Below are 15,672 nucleotides of genomic sequence, written 5' to 3' on the forward strand. Positions count from 1 at the left end.
CTAATACTGCAAATGCTTTACGCAACCAAAAATCATTAGTGGTGAAGAATATCTTTAGCCCAAAATATTGAGTCTATTCCTTTTTTTATGAATGGTATCGAGTGTTTTTCCTTTTTACCTTTGTCACAATCGTTGCCCAATGTTAAAAGAATCCAATGTAAGGTTATGTTCAATTCTCAAGTTTTAATATCCAAAATTTAGCCAATAAACTTAAAAATCTTCAAAGATTCCCATCATAGCATTGGAAGAAAGCTTAATGCCCTTTCTCGGCATCCCACAAAGTAAATATCTATGGGTCTCCTTTTCTTCAGCTTTCTGCTTCTATTCTTCTTTTTATTTTCTACGCCAAATCTTTTTGTATATAAGTACAAACTTTTGCTTTTCTGGGTTGACAGATTAATCTACTCGGAGTTGAAACGAAGAAGATAGAGATAAGGTGATATTGTTGTGTGTGTTCACTTCTTGCAAAAGTTGTAACAAGTGTTTGTTTTGTGTGTTTCTTGATTTTTGGGAGTCCCTTTTTGTGTTTGTTTTTTGTTGTTGTATAAAAAGCTGGAGCAGGGAAGAGGTGGTGGAGAAAAGGATGATGAAGTTGTCAAGAGAATCATCGGACGGTGGAGGTTGTTTCGATCATTGAAACAGATGCCGTTCAAAGTTGTGACTGATTCAAATGGCCTCCAAAGGGTGACCCTCTCTCACCAACCTCATGGTCATCTGTTGAGGTACTCGTTTCTCTAACATCACACTCTCATTCCCATCTTTCAAAGCCTAAGAAACGATAAAAATAACAGATACTCTTACATGGTGGAAGGATCGTGTCGTGGTAGAATGATCGTTGACGAGGAGCTTCTGTTTGTTAGGAACAAGGTACGTGTTGATTGAGCTTAGGATCGATATCTTTCTTCGGTTTATGAACACGTCTCTTTGTTTTCAGAGTGGTGGAGGATCAATATTTGGTGGGATTTCCATTTGCTTTCCTAAGATTAGTAGTTTTGAGCAGCATGATCACATCCGAAACAGATCATGGTCAATAGAATATGGTGTTGGGGTTTGGAGCCCCTTGCACAGCGGAAGACTTGTACAAAACAAATAAATCAGACGTAGGATCTATTTGACCGATTATGCGATTATTCAATTCATGTTAAACAGATAATTGCATGCTAGAACGTAAATAACTCATGCTTAGAAAATATAAATCCTAAACATGATTTCTACGGTTTAGGGTTACCGATTTTGATTCTCCAAAGAATCGACGATTGTTTGCGCCTTCTCCACGATGATCTTCAATACTAGACCACGGATCTTCTGTCTGGTTCCCGAACTATATCTCGATATGAGGGTGGGCTGATCTTATCAAAATACTAGGACTTGAATAAAAGAAGAAAGAAATTCCTCACGGAGGAGAGCTGAAGAATTTTCGAGCTCCTCTGAAACCAGAGGGGGACGAAAATTTCTACTACTGATTAATTAATTTTGTCTCTCATTTATTCTCCTATTTAAATTAAGTTCATATTGGGCCCAGACAGGGATCTATGGAAGGTTTTGGATATGGGCTCCCCCAATTAGCTTTTTACTAATTAAATTGAACTCACAATTTAATACAAGCTTATATTGGAATATTACGAGCCACTACAGAAATAATATTGAACTCTCCCCATCCAAATCTGAAATTACAAGTAATCCGGGTTTCCACTTTGTTTGTTATTTATTTCCCGCGCTTAAGATATAAATGTCCATTATTTAATTAATGTCTGCTATGGACTTAATTAATTAATATCTTATTAATTCCAAGAGTGGACTTAGCAAGAAACATTTATTTATTATTCATAGAGCGATAAAACTCCAACTAGCCAGTTTTCCGAATAATAAAACCTTGTTCGAGCTCCTCTTGAGGACATTATCAAACGAGACTCACCTCGTGCACGATTCAACATAATAGCAATCCTAGCACCGCTAGATATTAATCACCACTACCCAATATATCAGGATTATTGGGTTGTGAAAAACCTGCACAATTTGATAAGTCAAAGTAGTGCATAATCAATACCGTATGCTCAATACTAACATATGTAGATTAAGAAATAATATTTTATCAAGACCTAGTCTTTCAGTAGATAGCATAAAGACACGTCTTGCAGCTAGATCCGTTCAGTGCTATACCACACCAATGTCATCTTATTTCAGTAAGGCTTAGAAATATGCGGACTAACATTGCAACCTTTCATGATAGGTAGCCAAAGCCTATCTAGGTTGTGAAATTCTTCTTTTTCTTTTGCAAAGCATTGCATAGATCTGACCGTGTTACCTTAAAGTGGACGATGCCCACAACCGGTCTACTAAGCAAAAGACTTAGACTTTGTTTACTTCTTATGCATTTAAATGTTTATTAAACATCATATAAATGCACAAGCAAACACAATGTAATAATAATAGTGATTCTATTCGTGTGAGATTGCTCGAATAATACTGAATCGGGTTAAAAGTGGATTGTAGAGTTTTACGTATACAAGCAAGATTCTATTCGCGTGAAACTTGCTCGAAACATGCTTTTCAGTATACCAAACCTAACATATGGCCCTAATCTTGATCATGGAGATTTTAATAACGCAGAGTCATCGGTCAATATCTTCTTTAAATCTTCGGAAAAGGACTCAAGAATCTAGCCTCGTAGGTATGTTGACTTGAGAAACGTAGTCTATCTTTCTTGAAACGTCATCTCTATTCGAAGCATACGTGTTTTGTTGCAGTTTTGAGCTGTGTGTAAAGGTCTCCCTTGGCCCGGGATAGCTAACCCCGACTCCTTCTATGAGGAACGTTGGTGATAAGCCATTTTCGTTTACATTTGGAACTATCTCATGCTTGTTTGTCTCTGATATTGATATCAGGTTGTTTGATTCTGCCTTTTTTTAGGATAATTAGGATTTAAGGTTTATGGTTATGACTGAATGTGTTACGTCATTGTCACAATGAGGTGCGCATTTAGAGACACTCGATTCCTTGGACAATTTGGTGCATCGGAAGAGGTTCACTAAGCAAGCCACGCTCTTACTTTTGATGAAGAGGTAGGCAATCTTGTTTTTAATGGTATGTGCCCGTTTTCTTGGAAGAAAAATTAGGGCATAGGTCTAGAAATAGTTTGACATCGTTATTATGAAGTGCTCCGGTAGTTGATACAAGGTCATGCGTAGGTTAATCGTGTGTATCTGAACACGCCCTTGAAAATTGTGGTCATAGACCATGGTAGGAAGAGGACATTCGTGGTCCACAAACAAGGCTACCCCGATGCTGGTTAGCTCTAAGACTACAATTAGCTTCCCTTAAAACCGCACTATTAATTAAGAGTGAGGACTTTATGAGAGTCTTAGGAGATTTTGTGAGTTACGGATCTAGGATTGACAACCCTTGTGTTAGTAACCTACACTTGTGCCGCATGAGCAAAACTTATGTGACTCGTTCTATCGAAGTATAAATTGTGCTAGGGTGTTGAAGTTGGAATTTATATAACTATAGCTGTGAACACACATCCCTGGAATTCTCTTATCTTTCATATTTTACCTCTTTAATTACTTGCAATTAGTTGTTTACTTACTTTCAAACTGTTTTTAGTTTTCAAAATCTTCGAAACTTTCGGTTTTCCAAATAGTGAAAGAAGCTTAGTAGAAGGTAGTCAGTCTGTGACTTTATTCCCGTGTTCGATATTCGGTACTGATCTTTAGCTATACTATTTATACTTCGTATACTTGCAAGTTTATTTAGTGCTAATAAAAACTACATCAGTAGTTGCCAAAAAAAAAAATTTAAAAAAAATTAAATTTTTTATAAAAATTTAAAATTAAAAAAAAAGTATTTATTGAATAAAATATACCATGAAATTACCATTCTTCCCTTTCCTCATTAATTAATCTAAATATTCATGTGGCAAATTCTGGACTGCTGATAATGCATCTCAATACTCAATTAGACTAAAAAATATCAATTGATCACAACACCTCTTAAAATGACATTGTGACACCACGCTACACAGCAATATCCGATACGCTGGACTGCAATCTATATATAGATTGCAGTCCAGCGTATTGGATATTGCAGGCAGGAAAAATTGCAGTCTAGCGTATTGGATATTGCAGCCCGAGAAAATTTGTCCTTGAACATTTTTTATGATTGACACATGACAGCTGATTATTCGTCCATGTGTACAAATGATTGGTTAGGCATGGTGGTATGGTGTTACTTTAAGAGGTATTGTCATTTTAACACAAACATATATATATATATATATATATAGGGTTTTGATCTATGCAAAACTAGATTTAAATAAAGAAACGCAAAATAATATCATGGTTAGTGTATTTTTAGGTCATACTAACCAAGTATCACCTAAAATGATCTTAGCATGACATTGAACTCAAATCTTATAATATGACCTAAAACTGGTTAATTATGACCTTCCGTATTTTTGGTTAATTATTGACCATTAGATCATCTAATCCTAGGGCTAAGATTTGGGCTGCATTTATGGATTTAAACACGTATTTTGACCTAAAACTTGTTTTGATCATATTATATAAAATATATTAAAAGAATATATATTATATATATGACATAAGGGGTGCTGACAGGTCCTCAGAGTGCAGTGCGGTTTGTGCTGTGTGATATCACTCGATCTAACAGGTCCAGAGGATTCGACTAGACTTCAGAGGCTAGAAGATCATGAAACTATCAGAAAGGGGTCGTCGGGTGCACTCTGTTCCTTCAAAAACCTCAACCCACTATACTACAACTTAGCACAGGGAAGTAAAGGATCGATCCCACGAGGACGAAGGTGCTACGAAACTGCATTTGAGGATGTTTTGGAAAAAGGAGTTGGCTGTTGCCACGCAATTTTGTGGGTCGAGAACTTAAAACTACTAGGTCTGAGAGATAAGCAAAACTTTACTCTACCTATTGGGTCTAAGAACTGAGAGCGTACGGAACATACATGACTTAGAGAAACTGAGATATTTTTAAAGTTCTAAAACAGCTAGGTAAACTCAACTAGAAAGGTTTTCATGATTTGGACCGACAAGCATAAAGCAAAAAACAAGTCAAGTTTCTTAAACTACCAGCGTCTGGAAAAGCAAGCAGAAAAGTAAAATTTACAAAGTGGATCGTACTGACAGGTCTAGGGGACATGCAGAAAAAGCAAAGTACATGCTGAAAAGTGCTGACATAAAGCAGATCTGGTTCTAACTACCAACAACTTCATCTTCTTCGGGAATCAAACGAAAATAGCAGAGAAAACAGAGTTTTAAACACCATGAAAAAAGAACAAACTTTAGATCTAGACTTAAAACTTGAAATTAAAGCCTAAACTAACAGATCTACGCTCCTGGACCTAAAGGATGCAAAAACAGAAAGTAAATGGCCATAATCATGCACAACGTAAACATCAAGCACCAAATATTCGAAACTTCAACTCCAAAACACCACGATTCAACAAGTCCAAACATCTCCATATGCGAATCCCCAACCTCCAACAACAAACCAATAGATCTCAGAAACAAACAAAGAACGAAAACTAAAAGCAAGAGATGATCATAAACTCAGAGATATCCAACCAAAGGCAAACATAAACTTCCATAATAACTAGAAATAAGTCTGAATCCAGTAGATCAAAGCGAGAAACTAGAGTTACGAACTTAAAAACCACAAAGTACTAAACGAAAGCAAGTAAAATTATTTCTTCGCCTCCACAAGGTGGTGTTACACAGCAAAATAACGATAATGATGAGAACCACGGTGGCCAGAATCCTCCATATCCAAGTGCGCAGCAACACGAAATGAAAATTTTAAGTATGGAACTAGAACTAGGAGAGCGTAGAAGTGGCTGTTCACGGGCTGTCTTGCTCTTCAAGGTTAAGCTCTTTATATATGTGAGGCTCTGATCCCTAGGGTATCCCCTCTGGTGATTTTACGCTCCTGCCCTTGAGTAAGACTCTTTCAAATAATTTGCTCTCGCTCCATTCTGCTCCTGTCGCCAACTTTTGATTCTCCCAGGTCTGAACGACGACTTCTGATTTTTGCTTCAATTTCATCTCTTTTGCATCTGCCAGGTCAGGTAACAGCAACTCCTGGGTCCGACAGATTTACTACGCACCTGAACTCATAAACGCACATTAGCGCCCCAAATGCACATAATTTTAACCCTAAACCAATGCATGAAACGAGCCTTATCAATCTGCTCACACTTAAACCATACTTGTCTGTTAGGTTTGGTATACTGAAAAGCATGTTTCGAGCAAGTTTCGCGCGAATAGAATCTTGCTTGTATACGTAAAACTCTACAATCCACTTTTAACCCGATTCAGTATTATTTGGGCAGTCTCGCACGAATAGAATCACTATTATTATTACATTGTGTTTACTTGTGCATTTATAAGATGTTGTACAAATATTTAAATGCATAAGAAGTAAACAAAGTCTAAGTCTTTTGCTTAGTAGACCGGTTGTGGGCGTCGTCCACTTTAAGGTAACACGATCAGATCTATGCAATGCTTTGCAAAAGAAAAAGAAGAATTTCACAACCTAGATAGGCTTTGACTACCTATCGTGAAAGGTTGCAATGTCAGTCCGCATATTTCTAAGCCTTATTGAAATAAGATGACATTGGTGTGGTATAGCACTGAACGGATCTAACAGCAAGACGTGTCTTTATGCTATCTACTGAAAGACTAGGTCTTGATAAAATATTTTTTCTTAATCTGCATATGTTAGTATTGAGCATACGGTATTGATTATGCACTACTTTGACTTATCAAATGGTGCGGGTTTTTCGCAATCCAATAATCCTGATATATTGGGTAGTGGTGATTAATATCTAGCGGTGCTAGGATTGCTATTATGTTGAAACGTGCGCGAGGTGAGTCTCGTTTGATAATGTCATCAAGAGGAGCTCGAACAAGGTTTTATTATTCGGAAAACTGGCCAGTTGGAGTTTTATTACTCTATGAATAATAAATAAGTGTTTCTTGCTAAGTCCATTCTTGGAATTAATAAGATATTAATTAATTAAGTCCATAGCAGACATTAATTAATTAATGGACATTTATATCTTAAGCGCGGGAAATAAATAAACAAAGTGGAAACCCGGATTACTTGTAATTTCGGATTTGGATGGGGAGAGTTCAATATTACTTCTGTAGTGGCTGCTCGTAATATTCCAATATAAGCTTGTATTAAATTGTGGGTTCAATTTAATTTGTAAAAAGCTAATTGGGCGAGCCCATATCCAAAACCTTCCATAGATCCCTGTCTGGGCCCATAAGGAACTTAATATAAATAGGAGAATAAAGGAGACAAAATTAACACAATTTTCATTCTCAAAAATTTTCGAAAATTTCGAACTCTCTAGCTGAGGAGAATTTCGAATTCCACTCCCTTTTCTAAAAGGATTTCTTCGGTCTTCTTTATTCGAGTCCTAGTATTTTGATAAGATCAGCCCACCCTGATATCGAGATACAGTTCGGGAATCAGAGAGAAGATCCGTGGTCTAGTATTGAAGATCATCACGTGGAGAAGGCGCGAGCAATCGACGATTATTTGGAGAATCAAAATCGGTAACTCTAAACCGTAGAATTCATGTTTTAGGATTTACTTTCTTTGAGCATGAATTATTTGCGTTCTAGCATGCAATTATCTGTTTAACATGTGAATTGATTAATCGCATAATCGGTCAAATAGATCCTACGTCTGATTTATTTGTTTTGTACAAGTCTTCCGCTGTGCAAGGGGCACCAAACCCCAACAATTGGTATCAGAGCCAATTTTTGGCTCTGATTATGTGAATTAATTTCATGTTATGTGAATTGCTTGAATGCATGATTTCTTCGCCGCGTGTTTGTTTGTTTGTTGTTTAGTTTTAATTGACAAAACGTAAAACACGAAGCATCGAAGAAACTAATTCGGTGGAATCTAATTCATTTATAAAGCAATCATTGCAATATTGCAATGATTACTTGGATTAGATGAGTTTTGTTTATTATTTGCCTTACGTGAACTAAATTTCCAAGTCGGCAAATTCAAGAACTGCTGCGTGTTCACCGCCTTCGGTAATAGATTGTCGGGAATTCGCGACAGCTGCGGAGAATTGCTGCGGAGAGGTGTCGACGCAGCAGCGTCGGAGATCACCGGGCAGCAGCGCCGGCGGCTGCAGAGACGACGTCGCACAAGCGACGACGCAGCAGCAGCGCCAGAGGCGTCGCAACAGTGAACAGCAACACCGGAGCAGCTGCGACACGGCGGCAGCGACGTCGGAGATGTCGCAGCAGCAGCAATGGTGGTTTCACGAGGCAGCAGCACCGCTGACGCCGGAGACGCGACAGCAGCTCCAGCGGAGCGACGTCGACGCAGCAGCGTCGGAGACGTCAGGCTCGGTGGATGCGTGAGACGGAGAGGGAAGGCTAGCTTGATGCAGGCGGCGATGGCGGTCTGAGTAGGAGCCCTTCGTGGGCAGTTCCCGGGCTCGAAAGACAGCGACCTTCGTGAGCAGCCGGCGTCGGAGAAGTCAGGCTGGCCAAGCTGCATCGGCAGCTCAAGCTCTCGAGCTTGACAGTTTGCGTGAAGCATAACAGCGGCTGTGATTCGAGTGGGAGCTCTTCGCGGGCAGTTTCCCGGCCTCGAGTTTGACGTCGCATTACCTCGTTCCGTGACTTCGCTTTCCAAATTTGATTAGGGTTTCCTAACCCTTGCATTAATTTTGGAAAGTATTCCGGATTAATTTGGAAATAAGATTTGAATATATCTTGTGGACTTTATATATTATATAAGATTTGATTTTGTATTAAATCATGGATTAATTATAGATTTTATCCTTATTTTATGGATTTGTAGGGATTTAATTCCTAGATGAATCCTAGTTAAATTTGGATAATGACAATTTAATTTTTATTTATATCCTATGGATTAATGTGGATATATCCTAGACAAATCCTAGTTGGATTTAGATAAATATAATATTATTTTATTCTTATCCTATGAGTTTATATGAATTTTTTCATAGATAAATTCTAGATGGATTTGAATAATGATAATATAATATTTTATTCTTATCTTATAGATTTATATGGATTTGTTCCTTGATAAATCTTGGATAGATTTGAATGATTATAATATAATATTATCTTATTCTATGGATTTGTATGGATTTATTCCAAGATAAATCCTAGATGAATTAGGATAAACATTTATATTAATTTATTTATTCCTATAGATTTGAATAGATTTAATTCTATTAAGACAAATCTTAGATGGATTAAAATAAGTATTAATCCAATTTATCCTTATCTTATGGATTTATATCCTAGATAGATTAGGATAAAGATGATATATAAGAAATCCTTATTTAATTGAATTTAGATAAATTTATTTATCTAAGAAATCCTAAGAAATGTTTAATATATTCTGGATGTCTATTCTAAATAGAATAAAGATTTGTATAAATCTTGGTTGATAGGATTTTATTTTTATCTTATGGATAATGATGGAACTGATTCTATCTAGTAATATCCTAGTACGATTTAAATAATGATAATCTTAGATCAACGTTATCTTGAATTGTAGGATTGATTTTATCGAAATAAAATCTTGAATAATCCTAAATGGATTTAGATAGTTAACTCTATCTTGATAAATCCTATCAGTAATTGGATAATTATGATCCAATATAAAAATTAATTATTTAATTGATTCTCCCTTGACTAGATTAAATAATTTTCGATAATTATCCTGTGTGTTTAAATGCCATGCATTAAATGGATTTATCTGTTTATTTGGTTTTTTTCTATTTTAAGTGGATTATCTGCTTTATCTGCTTATGTGATAATTATGCAAAAACCATATAAAATATCTAAGTGATGATTACAACAAGTGCGTTGTATATGGTCTCCATCGGTTGGACTACAAAATTTTGTGAAGCTGATTTTCTAATATTATCGCCACCTACAGAGTAGGGACAATAATCCTACGAAAACAGTAAGTTCATAAGGGCGGACTTCTCACATAATAAATAGAATGAACTAGAAAGTGGTTCCCAATATTATTGCCACCTGCAGAGTGGGGACAATAATCCTAAGGAACTGCGAGTTTCAGGGTTCAATCAGAATTTATGAGATAGCTTGATTTTGTTATCAACACATGAACATTGTTATGGGAGTGTGTTGTAGAAATAAAATTCTGTAATGCTAAATCTGATGGTCGTGCTTAGGCAGCATTAGGCGTGTCAACCTCCAGAGGAGGAAGCTATTGATGCGTCGGTGTTGTGACTAGTAAAATTGTCAAAATTTTAATGCGTATTAACCTCCAGAGGAGGATACAATTTATTAATTTTGCAGTTGTAAGATACATAATTGTTTTGTGGTTATTTGTGATTATGTATTGAGCATGAGTATGTGATAATAAGTTTATTTGCCAAATCTTCATTATGTCATTTAATATTTGTCTGCGATCCTTAAAGAAAGAAAACTCGAATGCCTAAATTATGTAAACCGGAAACGAAAATGGATAAGATTCTCATCGCGGAAAGCTTGGAGTTTATACTCAATGATTCATGTCCTCCATTTCCTCGACATAATTCCACGAAGAATGTTCGAGAATGCATTATGCATGTACTTGACGAGCTCTTTGAGGAATAAGGTCAAGCTATTTTCCTTTAAGTAGCTCGACAAGTCTTGGTAAATGACGATGAAAGATGGATATAAATAGAATCTGTCCAGATGATTCGATTGGAATATCCTAGAGTGACAGAATGTTTTGAGGATCTTTTGATCACTCAAATAGTTTCTGACACACAAGTCATCGCCTAAAGTAATAAGAAATGACTACAAGAAGGTTTAACTGAAAAGTAGAAAATCTTCAGAATAATAGTCGTTATGTTACTATTAGAGGAAAGTAACATGATAGATGACGAATTCATAAAGGCTGCATTTTTCTTAAGTCCTAGTTCATTTGAACAAAAGACTAGATATGGAAATGGGAGAGCCTGAATTGTCATCGAAGTTTGTTTAAAGCGAGAAAAGATGCTTTGTGATTTGGATTGACCTATTTTATAGAAGGACAATGACTTACATGACAATGCAACTTCTAAGTAAGAGATCTTGATCCAGTTAGGTTTTTGTTGCAGTGGGAGCTATTAATGCTCAACTATTGTTTTATGGTTGATGCTTAAGGCATCACAGTATTAAAATAATATAAGTGCGACAAGGTTGAGTATTCAACAACACATCAACTTCTTAATCATTGAATGATAAAGTATTAATGGCTCTTAGCCTTAAGGCCAAGAAAATACTTAGAAATTGTTCGAACTGATCTAGACTATCAAGATTTTAACATTTCGTTAAATAGCTTGACAGTTGAGAAAGTCTGTTTAATGCACTATGAGTTAGAATCATTTGATTTTTCAAGAGATTCAGAATACTTATAGAAGTGCAACATAGAAAGACTAGCAAGTCTTAATGGTTTACACCATAAGGAGACGAGCAAAGGGTTATGATCAGTAGTGGGAGTCTAATCTCCATTAACAAATCCAAGCATTCATCTAATGAATGGGATAGTTATGTAAGAAGGAATCGAAGTCTTATTAAGACAAGTTTGATTAAGTGATGAGTTGACTCATTAAAATCTTATCATTGATGGGATAAACATTAAAGAAACTACCAACATCAGTACCTTCTACAAAACACGAGTTGTGGACTAGAGTGTCTCTAGTCTAGCATATCTCAAAGTGTAATGTTGTTCCAATACGTGTTAGAAAAGTGTCCAAGAAATTGGAGTTGTGTACTGAGGCATGTTTTAAGGTTTGTCCCAAATGATGTAAGGTTATAAGTTCTGTAATCTTCAAAGATATAATTCTTGTATGAAGATCAAGAGATGAACTACAAGCCTAACAACGCGATAACTCTCAAAATAAAGAGAGAGATATCAGATTTTCCACAATACCAAGAAGTCATACCATTAGAAACTTTTGCACTAATAAAATCAACTTCAGTACCTAAGATTGTAAGAACCATGTCGTAGTGGGAGCGTTCCACTGGAACACAACAAGTTCATGGGTCTAAGAGTGTCGACTCAGTCTTAGATTAACTTGAACATAATCCCTTTAACTACAATGTAGTATTGGTTAATTTGGATAATCGTCTTAGAAAAGGTGATAGATTCCATATTACAATCTAAGATAGACAACATGTTTTACAAGACTTGCAATACTACCTATAGGCTGTGTCAGTCAGTGGGAGCAAGTATCTTTGCAAGTGTAAATGTGGATTGCAAATGGCTAGACAATGACAATGGGTTATCCCCAAAGAGAATTATCTTCTCGCTATCGTTGTGCCAGGATTTATTCGATCCTATTGTCTATTAGAACTTACATGAATTAGAATGTATGTGTTATGATTGTCAAGATAGCCTTCTATGAATAGAAGTCTTGAGGAAATCATCTACTAGAACATTCTAATGGATATGTAATTAAGGGCAAGAAACGCATGATTGGAAGCTTATAAAGACCTTCGTGGTCTTAGGCAAGCATCTAAATCAGAGTATATATGTTTTATCAAAATTGTCAAATGTCTGGAATTTGACTTTTGCCCATTGCAGTGCTGTAAGCACTAGGAAGTTGAAAGTGCATTAAATGTGGTATTATTGGTACTCTACGATGATGAAATCTACAAAAGTTGCAACAACTAAGATTGACATCTGGCGTAGGAAACTGGTCGTCTACCCAGTTTAAGATAAATGATTTAAGAGAAACTAATTACATTCTTAGCATCTAAGTCCCTTTAAGATTGCTAGAAAGAATGTTGAGATTCTCTTAGGAATCCTATATCTACACATTGCTTGGAACATTTAAGCATTATAAATTCCATGAAAAGGTTTATACCTCTCAAGATGGAATTGTCTTGTCTCTAGTCAAGTGTCGTTCGACGCTTAGTGAGATCAAGAATTATGAGACTAGTTTCGGAGATAGTTGTCTCATGTATGCTATAGTGTGTACTAAGTTTGATATTAGTTGTGCTTTTGCATAGCAAGTATATATCATAATAACCATGGCAAAGGATTTTGATTGAGGTAATGAATATACCCTAGTGCTTGAGAAAGACTAGTAACTATATTCTAGTTTACCAGTCATTCATGTAAAGTCCTTGAGGTTACACTGTCTTAGTTTTATTACTAATCAGTGATCGAGTAAGTTATCCTCTGATTATGTGTTTACCTTAGGAATATCTTCCTAATAGCTTTAATCGTAAGTTTGAGTATGCCTATGAGTATTATATTTAATTACTCTAGTGAAGGCTAACTCAAAGGACACACGAGTTTATTAAGCTAAGCAATCACATATTGGGATGAAATTAATTAAAGATCAAGTACGCAGCAAAGACATTATGGTGACAAAGATATAATCAGAGAACTACCAAGCAGATTTTTCTTTCACTTAGTGAAATGAATGGTAGTTCGATATGTCTAGTATCAATACCTGCTTTGTGTATAAGTGGGAGAGTTTTTGGCAGTGGGTATACTCGAAAGCATGTTTTGAGTGTAAGTGGGAGATTGTTAGGTTTGGTATACTGAAAAGCATGTTTCGAGCAAGTTTCGCGTGAATAGAATCTTGCTTGTATACGTAAAACTCTACAATCCACTTTTAACCCGATTCAGTATTATTCGGGCAGTCTCGCACGAATAGAATCACTATTATTATTACATTGTGTTTACTTGTGCATTTATAAGATGTTGTACAAACATTTAAATGCATAAGAAGTAAACAAAGTCTAAGTCTTTTGCTTAGTAGACCGGTTGTGGGCGTCGTCCACTTTAAGGTAACACGGTCAGATCTATGCAATGCTTTGCAAAAGAAAAAGAAGAATTTCACAACCTAGATAGGCTTTGACTACCTATCGTGAAAGGTTGCAATGTCAGTCCGCATATTTCTAAGCCTTATTGAAATAAGATGACATTGGTGTGGTATAGCACTGAACGGATCTAACAGCAAGACGTGTCTTTATGCTATCTACTGAAAGACTAGGTCTTGATAAAATATTTTTTCTTAATCTGCATATGTTAGTATTGAGCATACGGTATTGATTATGCACTACTTTGACTTATCAAATGGTGCGGGTTTTTCGCAATCCAATAATCCTGATATATTGGGTAGTGGTGATTAATATCTAGCGGTGCTAGGATTGCTATTATGTTGAAACGTGCGCGAGGTGAGTCTCGTTTGATAATGTCCTCAAGAGGAGCTCGAACAAGGTTTTATTATTCGGAAAACTGGCCAGTTGGAGTTTTATTACTCTATGAATAATAAATAAGTGTTTCTTGCTAAGTCCATTCTTGGAATTAATAAGATATTAATTAATTAAGTCCATAGCAGACATTAATTAATTAATGGACATTTATATCTTAAGCGCGGGAAATAAATAAACAAAGTGGAAACCCGGATTACTTGTAATTTCGGATTTGGATGGGGAGAGTTCAATATTACTTCTGTAGTGGCTGCTCGTAATATTCCAATATAAGCTTGTATTAAATTGTGGGTTCAATTTAATTAGTAAAAAGCTAATTGGGCGAGCCCATATCCAAAACCTTCCATAGATCCCTGTCTGGGCCCATAAGGAACTTAATATAAATAGGAGAATAAAGGAGACAGAATTAACACAATTTTCATTCTAAAAAATTTTCGAAAATTTTGAACTCTCTAGCTGAGGAGAATTTCGAATTCCACTCCCTTTTCTAAAAGGATTTCTTCTGTCTTCTTTATTCGAGTCTTAGTATTTTGATAAGATCAGCCCACCCTGATATCGAGATACAGTTCGGGAACTAGAGAGAAGATCCGTGGTCTAGTATTGAAGATCATCACGTGGAGAAGGCGCGAGCAATCGACGATTCTTTGGAGAATCAAAATCGGTAACTCTAAACCGTAGAATTCATGTTTTAGGATTTACTTTCTTTGAGCATGAATTATTTGCATTCTAGCATGCAATTATCTGTTTAACATGTGAATTGATTAATCGCATAATCGGTCAAATAGATCCTACGTCTGATTTATTTGTTTTGTACAAGTCTTCCGCTGTGCAAGGGGCACCAAACCCCAACATTGTCCTCAAGTATGAAGACAAGAATAAGGCACGTTTCAATGCATGGTTTCCCCTTAACCGATTCTATAAAAGAAAAAGACTCAAACTACTAGACCTAGACGCTAAAGGACTTAGACAAAGAAAACAGATAAAAACACATACTAACACATAAACACACAAATGCATAAACTAGTTCATTTTCTAGCAGCCATCCCCACAAGATTGAGGTTAATTCAAGAACCTACAGTCTCCGAATCATCCCCTTCCCTTCTTCTATCTAATCGGCTTGTCAGTTTGTCAAGATAGCCCCTAACTTCACTAACTGTTGGATTCGCTCGATCACTCATTCCTCACCAGGGATGTTAGGATCGTTCGCTCTTATAGTGCTATACCACTGATGCCTCGGGTCAGAGTGTTCCCCTGTCTTAGCTCTTATTATAATTTTCTCCTTCCCTCCTGGACGAACCTCCTGGACTTCGTCCAGCTTATAACTCCAAATTTTATTTTATTTTATTTTATTTTATTTTTTTTTTATTTTTTTTTATCTGGACCTTGTTCCAGTTTGTTCCTCCCT

General features: G+C 36.2%; 1 pseudogene; it reads left to right on the top strand.

The window, feature by feature from the left end:
• The first annotated feature begins 298 nt into the window (after nt 1-298).
• On the top strand, nt 299-3,293 carry LOC125185583 (putative glucose-6-phosphate 1-epimerase; annotated as a pseudogene).
• The last annotated feature ends 12,379 nt before the right edge of the window (nt 3,294-15,672 follow it).

The sequence above is a fragment of the Salvia hispanica genome, chromosome 1 (assembly GCF_029641045.1).
Source record: "Salvia hispanica isolate PSC_SH4W2 chromosome 1, Shi_PSC_v1, whole genome shotgun sequence".
NCBI classification, from domain to species: Eukaryota; Viridiplantae; Streptophyta; class Magnoliopsida; order Lamiales; family Lamiaceae; genus Salvia; species Salvia hispanica.